The 16,836-nt window shown below is 33.0% G+C and overlaps 1 long non-coding RNA gene across 1 annotated transcript in view; it reads right to left on the bottom strand.

Annotated features, from left to right (window-relative positions):
- The window catches only part of LOC127705251 (uncharacterized), a 28,414-nt gene extending 17,065 nt beyond the window's left edge, over positions 1-11,349 (bottom strand). The window contains exons 1-3 of the long non-coding RNA XR_007983759.1: positions 10,648-11,349; positions 5,148-5,199; positions 3,938-3,984 (exon numbers count right to left, since the gene is read on the bottom strand). This is a non-coding gene — a long non-coding RNA (uncharacterized LOC127705251). The remainder of the gene's footprint in view (positions 1-3,937; positions 3,985-5,147; positions 5,200-10,647) is intronic.
- Between the last annotated feature and the right edge of the window lie 5,487 nt (positions 11,350-16,836).

Here is a 16,836-nt window from a genome sequence, read left to right as displayed (position 1 = left end):
TTAATGTCCAGCTATTAAAAATGGTCAAAGATAACTATGGTAAGAAACATTGGAATGAAACATTTTAATATTTTTCAGCTGTTCTTGATTGATTTTTACGCCTCAGCTATGATTGTTTTCAGATCTGTGCTTAAATATGTCCATCTCTTACAAGGTTTAACTTTTTGTTTTAAATGTAGTTTGTGGTCACACGTTCATTATAATGAAAAAAATAAAATATTCGTAAATATAAAGAATGGAAATAAGTTATTTTCATATTTTTTATAATCATTATTTAACATAAAAGAAAATATGTTCACTTATGACAGTCATAAGAGCATCATAGGTATGACTATCTTAGGACAGCTGTTTCAGTGGCTTTTCTGGAACTCATCTTGATAGTATTTCATTCAGCTCAATCAAAGTACCCGGCCACGTCCACTCTGTGTTTTTGTTACATGTATTTCTATGACACATTTTATGACACATCATATGATAGTCATAAGAGGATCATAAAGTTTGTCCTAAGATATATCTTATGACATATCTAAGGATACTTTCGAAAACCAGGCCCCAGATATTTTGTAAATTTTCTAAAACAAAATCTCCTTTTTCAACCTAATTGGGGTGTAGCTGGGAGCTTTATAATAAAAAAAAACTCTACATGAATCGCCCCGTTACACTCTCTCACACATGCATCAACTTTAACACTTTCATCTAAAAAAAGTATTATAGTTATATAATTAACTTGATATTTGGGGCAAAAAGGCCCTTACCGAACCTAATCCTTGGAAATCAAATGAATTATAAAAAAAAAAACAGTACACCACACACAAAGGTTAACCTTAATCTTAATCAATTGCACGTAAATCAATACGGGAGTAATACTTTAACGGACAAATTACGTATAACCACCGTTAAATAAGATTGAAGTCGAATGTAAAGCAGAAATTTCTTTCCCCTCTGAAGAACATGTTTGTGAGATTCCGCATATGAAAACGCTTAATTTTTCAGTGTAACAAGTTAGTATGGTTTCCCTTTTTAGCCCAAAGGGTCATCATTTGTCGTCCGTCGTCCGTTAACTTTTACAAAAATCTTCTCTGAATCTACGCGGCCAAATTTCACTAAACTTGGCAAAAATTATCATCATTGGGGTATCTGGTTTAAAAATGTGTCCGATGACCCTGCCTGCCAACCAAAATAGCCGACATTGCTAAAATAGAACATAGGGGTAAAATGCAAGTTTTACCTATTATCTTGAAAACCTCTATGAATAGAGAAAATTTGACAGTGGCAGAAATGTTCAGAAAGTTGAGAGATCTCTATTGTCTATTTACATCAAAACGGTCAGACAGCTTCCTAAAGGAGTTATTGCCCAGCAAGAGAAGATTTACAAATAGGTCAGCATGATCGAATGGTCATATGACTCCTTATTGGAGTTCTTGCCCTTTATTGACGATTTTTATCAATTTGGGTTTTTTTTTGTCAAATATCTAAAAAAAACTATAACATGGCTGATATTGTCTGACGACTCCTTATTGGTGTGTTGCTATTGAATGATGTTTTTTTACCAATTTTTAGAATTTGCCTATTATCTTCATAAATACATGTATAATAGATAGAGAGACACTTTTAGTTGCAAAAATGATAAGCAAGACAAGATCGACAAATAAGTCAACATGGCCGTAATCGTCAAACGTTGCCTTGTTTGGGTTATTGCCCTTTAATGACGATTTTACCATTATTTGTTTGCGGTTTTGGCTTATCTCCTAAAAATTATAATAGATAGAAAAAAATATAAAGGCAAAATGATCAGCAAGACCAGATCTACAAATAATTCACTATTGCTGAAATCATCAGTTGACTCCTTATTGGAGTGACAATTTTTACCGTTTTTTATTTGCTTTTTTGCCTATTTTTTTGAAACTATAAAAGCTAGGTAGACACTTTAGATACAAAAATGATCAGCAATACAAGATCTACAAATAAGTCAAATTTTGCAGAAATCGTTCGTAGACTCTTTATGATTGTCCTTAAATGACGATCCCCCCCCCCCCTTTTTGTGTTTTGGGCAAAAACTAGAGAAGGTAGAAGGAACTGTAAACAGAATAAATAATCAATAATCAGCAAATCAAGATCAACAAAAAGGGGATTTGTGTCATGAATTTCATTTTTTAGTCCCCAATGTTGGAGAGTGGCCATTGTTGAAGATGCACACAGAGCTAAGCGAGCGACACATGCTCTTTAGAGCCTCTAGTTTGCTTGAGTTGTCGAATATAAATATATTGAAGAGAAAAATTAAAATACGTTTTTCGAAAAAGTTCTTCCGACATATATTCGACGAAAACAGCAGGATCGTATAAATCTGAACATATAACGAATATTTATAGGCCTGCACTTTTTTACAATGTAACTTGATTGATTTTCGAACGGTTTTGGGTTTGTAAATTTGGTTCCATTTTATTTTTACTGAAATAGACGTAACTGTTTGTACGCTGAGTATGCACTGCAAACATAACATTTATTGAATAATTGAAAGCTTCTTTTATAAATTTATAGGGTGTAAAAACGTTGACCGAAGTTTAGTTTTTTTTGAAGCGAGGAATCGCTACATTATAAATATTTGCACACGATCAACATTTTTACAACCAAATTAAGTTATAAAAAGAAATACAAGTATTCAATTCTTATAATTACATTTTAAGCTATAGTTATGAAAGTTAAGACTTATATCAAGCTTTTCGTTTGTTTTTTCTATGCATTGTTTTAACATTGTCACGGATAACACATGCAGTCATAGCATTTTATACGCTAACAAAATTTGATATTGGAGTGCCTTACATTTGTTTTCAGCAAATCATAATTACGGATTGTAATGAATAAAATTGAGAAAGGAAATGGGGAATATGTCAAAGAGACAACAACCCGACCAAAGAGCAGACAACAGCCGAAGGCCACCAATGGGTCTTCAACGCAGCGAGAAAATCCCTCACACGGAGGTGGTCCTCAACTGGCCCCTAAATAAAATTGTGTGCTAGTTCAGTGAAAATGGACGTCACACTAAACTCCAAAACATATAAATGAACTAAAATTAAAAAACATACAAGACTAACAAAGGCCAGAGGCTCCTGACTTGGGACAGGCGCAAAAATGCGGCGGGGTTAAACATGTTTTGTGAGATCTCAACCCTCCCCCTATACCACTAGCCAATGTAGAATAAAGAAACACACAGCAATACGCACAGTAAAACTCAGTTTAAAATAAGTCCGAGTCCGATGTCAGAATAGGTAACAAAAGAAACTAAGCAAAATGACAATGATACATAAATGAACAAAGGACTACTAGCAGTTACTGACATGCCAGCTCCAGACCTCAATTAAACTGATTGAAAGATTATATCTTCATCATATGAAAATCAAGTACAATCCCTCCCGTTAGGGGTTTAGTATCATACCATCATAAAATATATGAGAAGAACATAACCCGTATCATGCCAACAACTGGTTTTAGAATAAATGTGTTTATTTCCGATGCAAAGACCCTATGAGTGAATCAATATTAATACCAAAATATGCAATCCTTAATGATCTGACAACAGTATCGTAACTATATCCTTTCCGAATAAGTATGTTTAAAGGTTTGGTTAGCTTTTGAGGTGAATGCCGACATTTTTGTGCTTTGTAAAGAATATTACCATACAATATTGGATGTGAAATACCTGAACGTATAAGATGTCTGCATGTTGATTTATATTTACAAATAATGTCCTTGTACCGATGATAAAATTTAGTAAATGTTTTGACTAGTTTGTGATACATGTAATGTAATGATTGATTGATTGATTGATTGATTGATTGATTGATGGTTGATTGATTGATTGATTGATTGATTGATTGATTGATTGGTTGGTTGATTGGTTGGTTGCTTGATTGATTGATTGAATGATTGATTGACTTACTCTGTACATCTGTGAGAATGCTTCATTGGAACAATTCCACGAATATGCTGAAAAAAGAATTTTTGTTTTTATTATTTATCGTTGACAGTTAAACAAATTATTGCCTTACATCAGATAAATACTCATAATAAGCCTAAGATATATGAATGATGAGGAAATGTCGAAAACGTTAATATTTGAAGGTAAAGACAGTTTCGTTACACCTAAAAGTATTTGAATATGTTGTATGGCCCGGGTGGGGTGGGGGGCACTTATAATGTAATGAGTGATAGGTGACTATGATGATGAAATGTATGACAAGGTTGCCGATGAATCTTGAATCGTGCACGTATCTTTCAGGTCTTTTGTAGCTGACTATACCGTATGGGTTTTGCTCATTGTTGAAGGCTGTACGGTTACCTATAGTTGCTTAAATACACGTCATTTGAACTCTGTTGGTTGTCTTTATTCTGTGTCAATACTGATCTACTTAACAAACAAGCAGACTTTATAACATTGCTCTATAAATATCTCTTCGTGAATTTATGAGGTCCTGGATGGGGTTAACAGAATAGAGATAATGGGCCAATAATAAAGAAAAAAAATAGGCCAATTAAATACACAATAGAGACTCATGGGGTGCTGAAATATTAAGAATAGAGAATAATGGATAAAAAATTAAATAAGCGATGAAAAGTTACTTAAATATCAAAGAATACAGAAATGAAAACTCTCATTTCCAGACCCTCATTTATAGATATTTGGCAGTTTTTCTGTAAAGCATTGTTTCCGGTACGTATATTCCTGCTTGTAGACACAAGGTTTTAAGGTATCATCCGATCAGATAGGAATTATACACATTAATTCAATTTTATAAGATATTTTAAAAGCATTTTAAACATTCCTTTTCCGGACTGGAAAATATGAACTAAAAAATGGAGCTTAGGAGAGAATGATAATATTTGAATTGAGGTTATATTTCGTTTTGACATCTTTTTGGGGTATCGCGTATTTCTTTGGGCATGTTGAGTGAAAACAGTCAGCTGTTTGGAATATTAAAACTAAACATTTCAGCATTGATATTAAATCGCAAAATGTAACAAACATACATTATCAGAAAATATCAAATGGTATAAGATTAAGAAACAAAGAAACCCGAAAAGCAATGCTGAACGAACAAGTATACGGAATGTGCGTTAGTAGGTTTAATCAAATATATATTTATACATACCAGCTGGTGCCCTAGGAGTGTGTGGTCGTTTAGTCACGACAGGAAACTTAAACTGAAATATAAAAATAATGATATCCTTTAAACACCCTTGATAAAATGTATAATATTGATCCAGCGAATCATTTCACAAAAAATCTTACGAGTGAAAACACTCGTAAGTCATGAACATTTCAGTATAACTTACGATCAGTTTTAGTCGTAAGATTTTTTGTGAAAAGAGCCCCAGATGCTTGCGTTTTAAGTAATTATGATGGAAAAGATAGATATATTGGAAATCACAAAACATTCACTAAATTCGTATAGCCGAAACTTGAGGATAAAAATACAAGATGACTGAAAAAAAAACCTCAGAAGGGTAGAAAGTAAATTAAGCAACGTAAAATCAAACCACATCAAAACATCATGGATCAACTCATGTGACCCCACAGAAAGCTAATTGCTTGGAAACACAAACCACATCAAAACATCATGGATCAACACATGTGACCCCACAGAAAGCTAATTGCTTGGAAACACAAACCACATCAAAACATCATGGATCAACTCATGTGACCCCACAGAAAGCTAATTGCTTGGAAACACAAACCACATCAAAACATCATGGACCAACTTAGATGATCACACAGAGAGCTCATTGTGTGTATCAACAGGGAAGTTTGCAAGTAATTTTACAATTTTACTCCATGAATACGAAATATAAATAAAGAAGGTTTATTCAAGTATCTCCCTTTAAGGTAGCTTGAGTCAAGCGCATGTATGACATATATTTCACATCCCTTAAAGCACGTTCTTAGATATTTTCTACAGCTGTGTGATGTTTAATAAATATCCGACTAACCATTTGGAATTGCGCTTACAATGCTCAATGACAGACAGACAGACAGACAGACAGAAGACGTATACATATGTATATTCTGCTCTTTGGTCGCGTTGTAGTCTCTTTGACATATTCACCGTTTCCATTCTCAATTATCATGATTATATATCCCTAAATCTTAAATTTTTGTCAGCGTGTGTATAATCTGGCGCGGTACTAGAACTCTAAGGTGATGAATGATATAAAATAATTTGTTTTAATTCTTCTAATTTCACGACTTTGTGTCAAACAAAAGCAGATGCATTGTCTGATTTGTTTTAAAAGGGGTGGTGGTTTCACCCATAAAAAGGATAGAGGGTCCGCCTTCATTTTTATGATTCATGATTCTAGAATAAATGCATATCCATGCCCTATTTATCACCCCTATCCATCCCCCTCCCTAGTTCCTTCCATGCTCTCCTTTTGATCCCACAATGTAATAAATAACAATCTATGCTAATCTGCGTCCGGTTACCAAAAATTATTTAAACTTAATCAATAACTCAATTCAAATTCAAGATATATATAATAAATCATCATTTTCTCAATTTAATTTCCTTTAAAGGTAGTGTTTGTAATTTGAATTTTGTTGTCAGATACCTATGCGATATTTACCTTTACCTACATTTCTAAGGTATGAAAGTACTTCATTTTTACATTAGTATTGTCGAAATATACTTAAGTCCTGGGTTATTTACCAGTGGTAAACTTTAGGACATAGTAGATCATATTACCACACCGTTTGGTCGTCATTTTTATACTTTTCTCAAATATTGACATTTTTGATAAATCATAATAATTACACTTGAGGCACCAGATCTTTACTGTTTATAAGATGGCTTCAATTTAATAGAATTATTATAGACAAATATCTTTTGGGCCGGCACGCAAATAATTCATTTTTTTCTAATCTAGGGACTATGTATTTTTTTATAAATCCTAGGTCTCTTTGTTTAGTAGGAATAAAAGGGGGAGCCAAATGAGACAGCAAATGAACCAATAAAAAAAATCTAAAGTGCAACTAAAGTCTTCCCCAGAAGGGAGTTGTATATAATATGTCAACTTTTGAGCGGAAGTGTTTAACAAACAGCACTGGCTACCTAAATATTACTATCTTCCTGAAGTATCATTGTCATTTTGCTTAGTTTCTTCTGTTACCCATTCTGACATCGGACTCGGACTTCTTTTAAACTGAGTTTTACTGTGCGTATTGCTGTGTGTTTGTTTATTCTACATTGTCTAGTGGTATAGGGGGAGGGTTTAGATTTCACTAAACATGTTTAACCCCGCCGCATATTTGCGCCTGTCCCAAGTCATGAGCCTCTGGCCTTTGTAAGTATTGTGTATGTTTTTTTTTAAATTTTAGTTCATTTATATGTTTCGGAGTTTAGTGTGATGTCCATTTTCACTGAACTAGTACACATTTTTGCTTAGGGGCCAGATGAAGGCCGCCTGCGGGTGCGGGATTTTCAACTCTCAATTTTACATTTGAATGTGCTATCCAAATTATGTGGCATCTTTTTTTTTTCCTTGTTAAGAAGGTAATTGTCATGTTAGCAGCTGGTGTACAGATTTTGTATTGTGTGTTTAATACTTTTACGACATATGGTCTTTATAGGCAAAGGTTCCTGAGCACGTGCACCTGGAGCATGCTTAAAGCGTTGTTGTTTATCCTTGTTTTTAAGTCGTTTTTCGGACGATTCGGATCTTTGGTGTAAATTCTGTTGTATTGTACTACATTTTTTTTTAATTTCTGTTATTCTTTTTATGTAAATAGGCCAGACAAAAATTAGGTGGGTTTAAGGTTAATTGATAAAATTGAGTTGCAACTATTTTTACTAAATATTTACATGTTTAAAAATTAAAGTTTAAGAAAATTTCCAGTATTGATTTCAATACTAATCATGCTTTTCATATAGCTTACTATTGGTAAATGTATAAATAATTAATGACAATTCTTTTCCTAAATATGTTTGCATGTTTTAGATTTCACAACGATTTTTTTAATATGTAGAATTTAATCCAACAAATTTGTCAAAGCTATGGTTTATAAATGTTTACATTGTTTTAGTCGCATTTAATACTGATTTCACTACGATTACATGCGAAAGGGTCTGGATGGGGTTGATAGATTAGAGAATAAAGGGTTGCTAAAATAAAAAGAATAGATAATAAAATATTGCTGAAATAAAAAGAATAGAGAATTAATAAAGGGTTGCTGAAATAAAAAGAATAGAGAATAAAATATTGGCGAAATAAAAAGAATAGAGAATAAAATATTGGCGAAATAAGAAGAGTAGAGAATAACGGATTGCTGAAATAAAAAGAATAGAGAATAAAATATTGGCGAAATAAAAAGAATAGAGAATAAAATATTGGCGAAATAAAAAGAATAGAGAATAAAATATTGGCGAAATAAAAAGAATAGAGAATAAAGGGTTGCTGAAATAAAAAGAATAGAGAATAAAATATTGGCTAAATAAAAAGAATAGAGAATAAAATGTTGCTGAAATAAAAAGAATAGAGAATAAAATATTGGCGAAATAAAAAGAATAGAGAATAAAGGGTTGCTGAAATAAAAAGAATAGAGAATAAAATATTGGCGAAATAAAAAGAATAGAGAATAAAATATTGGCGAAATAAGAAGAGTAGAGAATAAAGGATTGCTGAAATAAAAAGAATAGAGAATAAAATATTGGCGAAATAAAAAGAATAGAGAATAAAATATTGGCGAAATAAAAAGAATAGAGAATAAAATATTGGCGAAATAAAAAGAATAGAGAATAAAGGGTTGCTGAAATAAAAAGAATAGAGAATAAAATATTGGCTAAATAAAAAGAATAGAGAATAAAATGTTGCTGAAATAAAAAGAATAGAGAATAAAATATTGGCGAAATAAAAAGAGTAGAGAATAAAGGGTTGCTGAAATAAAAAGAATAGAGAATAAAATATTGGCGAAATAAAAAGAATAGAAAATAAAATGTTGCTGAAATAAAAAGAATAGAGAATAAAATGTTGCTGAAATAAAAAGAATAGAGAATAAAATATTGGCGAAATCAAAAGAGTAGAGAATAAAGGGTTGCTGAAATAAAAAGAATAGAGAATAAAATATTGGCGAAATAAAAAGAATAGAGAATAAAATGTTGCTGAAATAAAAAGAATAGAGAATATGGTTTGAATAAATAATGTATATAGAGGAAATGGTCAAAAGTTAAAGAATGAGGAAATGAAGGACCATCCCCCCTTTTCCAGACCGGTACCTCATGCAACACAACAATAGTAATTTGGAATACTTTATCATACGGGTTTCCTTATACATCAATTTGATTTCCGAATCTTATCGCCTTGAATTTTTCCATAATCTTATTTTAAATCTTATTTGAAGTACATATCATACATGTAATATAACATAATTAACTTGAAATGAAGAAAAAAATAGACAAACCACATAGAAGGATTAAGATAAGAATTTGAATGCTAAAGAATTTACACCATAGACTATGACACCGGATTAAAAGTACGTAATATATGAACGTGTAATTATCACATATATGTAGTTAAATCCTTTTCAGATTACAATGACTGAATTGAAAGAAAACAGAGAAAAGGTCTGAACGACGAACTAAATGAAAAAAATGAAAGAAAAAGTTACTATACCCAACGCCTAATTTTATTCATAAACACCTGTTGAATGGTAATTTATAATAAAATACGAATATTGTTTCTTCGTAGTCACGAAAAGTTCAAAAGACCAGTACTAAATTAACATTGTCCGTTTATAGATTTAAAAATGATTAAGGAACTAAGTTTTCAACCCCATCAGACAAAGTTGACCTTTGATTGATTGTCTATTATTCTAGATAGATCATCGCCTGTTTCGGTTTTGTTCATCGATCCTTGGCTTTCAAACATTCATCTTTGAGCCTTCCTGATGAAGATATACCCAGGTAAGCGCTTCGGATGCATAAAATGTATAGTGTTATTTTCCTTTTTTTAAAACTCAAATCAGAACAGACTCACAACAGAATGAGTGTTTTACGTCCCGTGGCAACTGTTACAAGAAGATATATATCATGGCAATGCCATCTTCTTCTAAACTAAGCCGTATTCTAAACGTGTTGGCAAGCAGTGTTTCAATCTAGAAATATCTGTCGTGTTGACAAGCAGTGTTTCAATCTAGAAATACCTGTCGTGTTACTTGGGCACCATAGTCCGTTTCTTTCCCCTGTCTCCTACAGCATTACTTAGCAAAGAAGCAACACATACCAATTTAAAAATATGTCTAATGTTTGACAAGGCCAGGGACCGAATCTGATTATTTTTAAGTTTTTTTTAAGTTTTTTTAAAAGTTTTTTAAAGTTTTTTTTTAAGTTTTTTAAAGTTTTTTAAAGTTTTTTTTAAAGTTTTTTTAAAGTTTTTTTGGTGTAGATTAAATGTTTTGATGATTGCTGTTTTTCTTTTCGTCGTTTTTCTTTGTGTCCGTTCTAGTGTGGTGTTTGTTGTTTTGTTTTTTTTACTTTTTTATGGTTTTGATTGCTTTCTGTACCTTCTCCCTTTTTTATATTCAATATTATACTTATTTAATATTATACTTATTCAATATTATACTTATTCAACATTATACTTATTCAATATCATACTTACGCGGTCGTCTCTTCCATAGAAAAATTTAATTTCGAAATGTAAAAGTGTTTTCCTCACGTGCGGATCAGTTGTGAAATAGATTGTTGGTGTAATTTTCCTTGGGGGTAGTGATTTTATGGATGCCCCGCCTGTTTGTTCTATGAATGTCCTGCTTTTAAACAAAGAAAATTCGTCATTTTGACTACATGTCGTTTTAAATAACCTCCTGTCAGTTTTTGGTCTCAGAAATTCATCACTACATTTAGTTTCTCGAATGTAATTCATCACAATAATCCCTTTGCTCTCCTTTACAATATTGTGTCACTCTGACGCTAGTTTTTATTATCCTTTTCTGTAATTTTCACCTAACACTACTTTAACTTATCCCCGTAACCTTTCAACAACCATCATATGTCTGTTTACATGATTAATTCTAATACACCATCATTTTCCTCGGTCGAAAAATAAGACTTAACAAAATCCGAAAAGCTGTAAGGATATAAGAAATACACTTCTTTACACCCCAACTATTTCTAATTAAAAATTCCAAATAAGATTAAATTTCGGTTACTTCAAATCTTTAAATTTCACAAGTCCTTCTAGTTGAAAAAATTAATTTACATCCATTATAATTCATTTTCACCTATATTTAAAAAGACGGCGAAACACTTGAATGTTGCGCATAAATAAACAAAACAGAAATATGAAGTGGTTTTAAAATCAATACTCAAGTAAAATTGGAAGTTCAGATATAGATACGGTGTATTGTCCTTTGTTAAAAGAGCGATTACAATCCGCAGATAATATTACGGATTTTCAATAATATATCAAGGTTCGTCAGGGATCGGCAAATTTTGTGATTGTTATAGACGGCAAATTAAACAAACACCAACAATGAAGATTCAATATTTTCTCTTTTTAAATAATTCATTTCTTTAAAAGTCGGATAGTTTTAGTTCAAAAGTAGATCAATATATACTTACAAACATATTATTTGTTATTACTCAGGAAATACATCGATATATGCGACATGATCATCTGTTTAAAAGCAGAATCAAGACCCCCCCTTTTGTTGTTGTTGTCTTAGAATTGACTAAAAAGAAACTTTCTTTAAATCTGGACAATTTTAACTTCTAAAGCTATAGGTCCTTCATTGTATCTGTCAAAAATACATGTTATGTATGTCCTCCGTTTGAGTTTGGTTTCAGTCCTTTTCTAATATTATGCAAAAGTTACGTCCATCAAAAACATTCATTTTTTACTATATAAAAATAAAGAGTTGTGGGATGATTGCCAATGAGACATCTATCCTGGAAAGTTCAAATAAAGTGGATGTAAGCAATTATAGGCAACAGTACGGCCCTTAAACAATGAGAAAACCACATACCGTATAGTCGGCTATAAAAGGCCCCGACATGAAAAAATATGAAACAATTCAATTGAGAAAACTAACGGCCTAATTTATAACTAAACAATATATGAAAAACAAATATGACAGACAAGAACTATCGACAACCACCGAACTACAGGCTCCTGACTTGGGACAGGCACATAAAGAATATGGCGGGATTAAACTTGTTTGTGAGCGCTCAACCCTCCTCTAACATGGGACAGTGGTGTAACAGCACAACATAAAAACAAACTTTCAGATTTCGACTTAAGTCTGCACTTAAGTCTACAAAATAACGACAACCTCGTTAGATCAATGTGTAGGATATCATTCACGAAGGAACGAATTTCGTAGTAGGGGGAGACTTTAACTCTGTCGAATAACATGTGCCTAGTTTGCATGAGTTACATTTGGATGGAGAAAGGCAGAACTTGTTTAATTCAACATTCTTTTTCAAAGGGGAATATAAACTTTAAAAAAAGTAGTCTGCAACTAAATGATAGACATTCTACTTTGAAACAAGTATAGGATCATTTCTCCTGAATTCATTTTACTCACAAGTTCAAAATCTGAAAGTTGTCAAATCCATTCGGAAGTTTGACTATAAGTTCAATCGTAGAACATCTATTTAGCATTAAAGAATTGAATGGTTCTATGTTTAACTATTACTGGAAGCGTTTTATACTGAAATGTGCACAAGGTCAGGGGATAACCATAAATGCAGTTCCATAATGGAGAGAGCTTTTATAGGCTGTGCCTGTTGCTCAATCCTTTTCATATCTTTATGAATAAAATATGTTTAAAATCAAATAATGGGGGTGCCCCCCCCCCCCCCCCCCCCCCCCCCCCGAATCCGCCTCGGATTAATAGTGGAGCCCTACCTTAGGGTGTCGCACTGGAAGAATATGTACACTTGTTCAAAAATATAAATATAAAAATACCCGCAGCCATTTAAGAGAAAAATAGCATTGTAAAACTTAAGCCACTTTTAAAAGTAATCATAGGCCTACCTCACAGATCAAACTGTGCAGAACATTGTTTCCATGTAAAGTACCGTGTCTACCTGACAATTGTTACCTTATTAACAAGCATGTTAAAAACCCGGCTCAGCGTGTCGGTCTAGTACAAAGCAGGGTTCTCTTCAAATCATATTCACATGCTCTTGTCTGGAATATGCATGTAATATTTGCCACTGGATGATAAACACCGATCAATCCATCCATCTCAACAACAGCAACAGTAACAGACTAGAACAGATGATGATGATTATATGGATGGTTTTTGATCAGTGAATCAGTGATAGCGGCTGCAATTGTGAACATTGTATATTGTTGTTCCGAACTATTCAAAAAGAGTTTTGAAAGTAATTCAGACTTTCGTTGATAAACTGCTCGATCATAAATTGTTATTACTCTAATTCTGAACTAATTGTTATTTTATCGAATTCGTTTTGATTTGTAATATTTGTCCGTCAATATAATATATTATTCACTTTCAAACTGGATAATAATCCTTTTGAGACGGATTATATTATATTTTAAGTATAAACACTTATTGTCAAATTATTTTTATTTATTATGTAAGAATTACTTATTACAATCACGTCTTTAATCTGTCATATATTATCTTTTTTTTTGTTAATCTTTCAAGTTATTTTTGTATTTTTGTTTAATTGTCATTGTATAATCCCGTTTCTATAATGAAAGAGTAACCCAGCAAAATTCTTAATTTTAACTTGACGTTTTCTGAAGTTTTTACTTCAGTGAGTCAGGCAGTCGAACTGACAATATCCGCTTTATTTGTAAAGGTACATGTGTTCGATCTGAATCTTGTTATCATTGTCACCAAGTAACCTGTGTCCAGTTACATAACGTCCATAACATGAACACTGCTTAGCTTTTTTCCAGACCGACACGCTGATTTTTTTTACATACTAGTTTACAACGTAAAAGTCCGAAGGAAGACATATCTTACTAACAGGACATATAGTTCGAACTCCGAGCCAACCACTCTTTGCTCTTACTTCTATACCGAGCCAACCACTATCTGCTCTTACTTCTTTTCCGAACCAACCACTCTTTGCTCTTACTTCTAAATGTCGCGTCCTTAGTATAGAAGCATCAATAACCAATTATTTGGTTTGAATCGGCCGGGGATCGAACCAACGTCCTTACGCGAATGAGGAAAGCATACTTCTACAAGACCACTGGGGTGGTTGCTTACAACGGAAGTATGTTTCTCAAATTTATAAGGTTTATGTTAAAGTAATTTACATTAAGAATTTAAATATCTCGCAAATCTACGGTTTGATGTTTATCTTTCCATAAACATATATTTAAATATATCGAATACTTTGTCAATAACAGTTAAAAGAAACCTGGGACTATTATACTAACGTTAGTATAATAGTCCCAGAAGAAACTAACAATTTTACCACAGTTCATTTGATTTTGTTTTGGGACGGTTTAATACGTTTTGATTGGTATCATTCAGTACAAACACATTATGTTTAATGGGAATGTTATACTTCTACGTTTATCAAAGTCAAAAATTATAATGTGTATACATTTCGCATTCTCTCATGTAAAGTCATTTGTCTCTTGCCCTTACAATGAATAAAATAAATCGCTGTGATTAAAAAATAATTACTCATGCTAACGGGACACGAGAAAAACTGAGCCTGAAAAAAATATCTCAAATTTGAGAGAGAGAGAGAGAGAGCACCCAGCGCCCCCTAAAAATTGGAAAAACCTATTTTTGTCTTTCGCCTCTATTGGGCGAATTTTTGAAGGTTGACACCCTTACTATCATCCATCTTTAAATTCTACGTAGAATATACCAAAGACAGCAAACTTCTGCCTGAAAGAGAAATAGTTTTGTAAAGGACAAATCAAATGACCTTGTAAAAGACCTTAGTTGATTGAATAAGGGAGCTACCATTTGATTTTTATGGGGGGGGGGGGGGGGGGGGGGGGGGGGGGGGGGGGGGCTAGGATGAAATTTGAAAAAAATAGGCAGGACAGGAGTTGAGTTAAAAAAAAGTCAGGATGACAATTTAGGTAAAAAAAAGTCAGGATAAACTTTAAAAAAAAAGGCAGGACAGAACAGAGTGAAAAATAAAAAGGCAGGACAGAGATTACAACTAAAAAAAATGCAGGACAAAATTTTCCATCCTAGCTCCCCCCCCCCCCATAAAAATCAAATGGTAGCTCCCTAAGGTGGAAAACTTTCTTTTATCAATATTAATTATAATATTGAAATAAAAAAACACAACTGTGTACAATGTTACATGATACTTTTTTTTGTAATTTCCACGTATCAAAACTCGGTGGCCGAGTGGTAAAAGTAGTCGAACTACTGTATCACTCGCCTGTCAACACTGAGGTTACGAGTTCGAATCCCGCACGTGGCAGGTGCGCTCGACGCCAATCTTAATTGACTAGGATTCTTATTTCTATAGGATTGTCAGTTTTCCTACTGAAGGTCGGTGGTTCTCTCCGGCTTCCTACACCGATAGAAACTGACCGCTACGAAATAGCACAATAATACTGAGTGGCGTTAAAACAACAACAAATAAAGCAATCAATATTATAACTAGAGGGCCTAAAGAGCCTTCGACCTGAATATGCATGAAATATTTGCCACTGGACTTTAAGCAACTAACAATCATAATCGTCATCTAAAGAGTCTGTGTTGCTCACCTAGGACTATGTGCATTTTCAACATTAAAGACTAGAACTGTTTGTCATGTCTAAGTTCTCTTTTTTTTTTTTGCTTGTGTCGCTGACTGGAAATTTTTTTCTGTTTTTAGTTTCTCTCTATTACTATGTATAAATTTTAATACTTTTGCCAAAAATACCCCAAAATACTCGTCATTCAATGGCAATAGCTTTTGTAAGTGGACTTCACATTTCAGATTTGATGACCTATTTATAGGTAGTGTCTTGCTGTTTATAGTTTCTCTTTATCTTTTATATGTTTGCCTAGCAAAAGAAGATAAAGTCAACAATTCCTATTAGGAGTCAATTGACAATTTGATCACTTCTTCCGTTTTCAGTTTTCTTTATCAATTATAGTTTTCATAAAAAATGGAAACAAAATGGGTAAAAATCATCATTAAAGGGCCACATACTGACTATTCCAACTCTGTTGATATATTAGCAGATCTGGTCTTGCTGAATATTATATCTCACTCCAAATGAGAGGGTGGGGTATATTGTTTTACCCAGGCCTGTCGATACCTATATTTTGGCGTTGCACAAGGTCATTCTTTTCTAACACTGTCTACATGGTCTATGAAGACTTTACTCTTACAGCCGATTTCATTGTGTGTGTAGGAATAGGTACTATCTTTGGTTAGCTTGCTTGCTAGCTGAACTGTGAAGTCTTTATTAGGTTAGGTAAACTACCCTCCTTTATGAGTAGACTAGTCCCACAGATAACCAATTCTATCTGTCTGTCGGACTAGTCTACTCATAAAGGAGGGTAGTTTACCTAACCTAATACTGACTTCACGCTTCAGCAAGCAAGCAAGCTAACTAAAGATTTTACCTTTTCCTACACACTCAATGAAATCGGCTGTAATCCATTGAATGTGTACTGATTGTTTTTCAGTCTGGGGAAACTCAATTTATATGTTAGTTGTAATTGCCTTTGATCTAGCTTCGGTAACTGCCAGTACTCTTAGATCGGTATTTTGTCCCTATTGTCTTTTTGTTAGTTGTTTTGTACTGTGTGCTGATCTGATGTCCATTCCAACTAATGTTTACAGTTTGTTCCTATGTTGTGCTGTTACACCATTGTCACAGGTTAGGTGAGGG

This window comes from Mytilus californianus, unplaced genomic scaffold (assembly GCF_021869535.1).
Source record: "Mytilus californianus isolate M0D057914Y unplaced genomic scaffold, xbMytCali1.0.p SCAF_6, whole genome shotgun sequence".
Classification (NCBI taxonomy): domain Eukaryota; kingdom Metazoa; phylum Mollusca; class Bivalvia; order Mytilida; family Mytilidae; genus Mytilus; species Mytilus californianus.
This window is presented reverse-complemented; position numbering and strand designations above follow the sequence as displayed.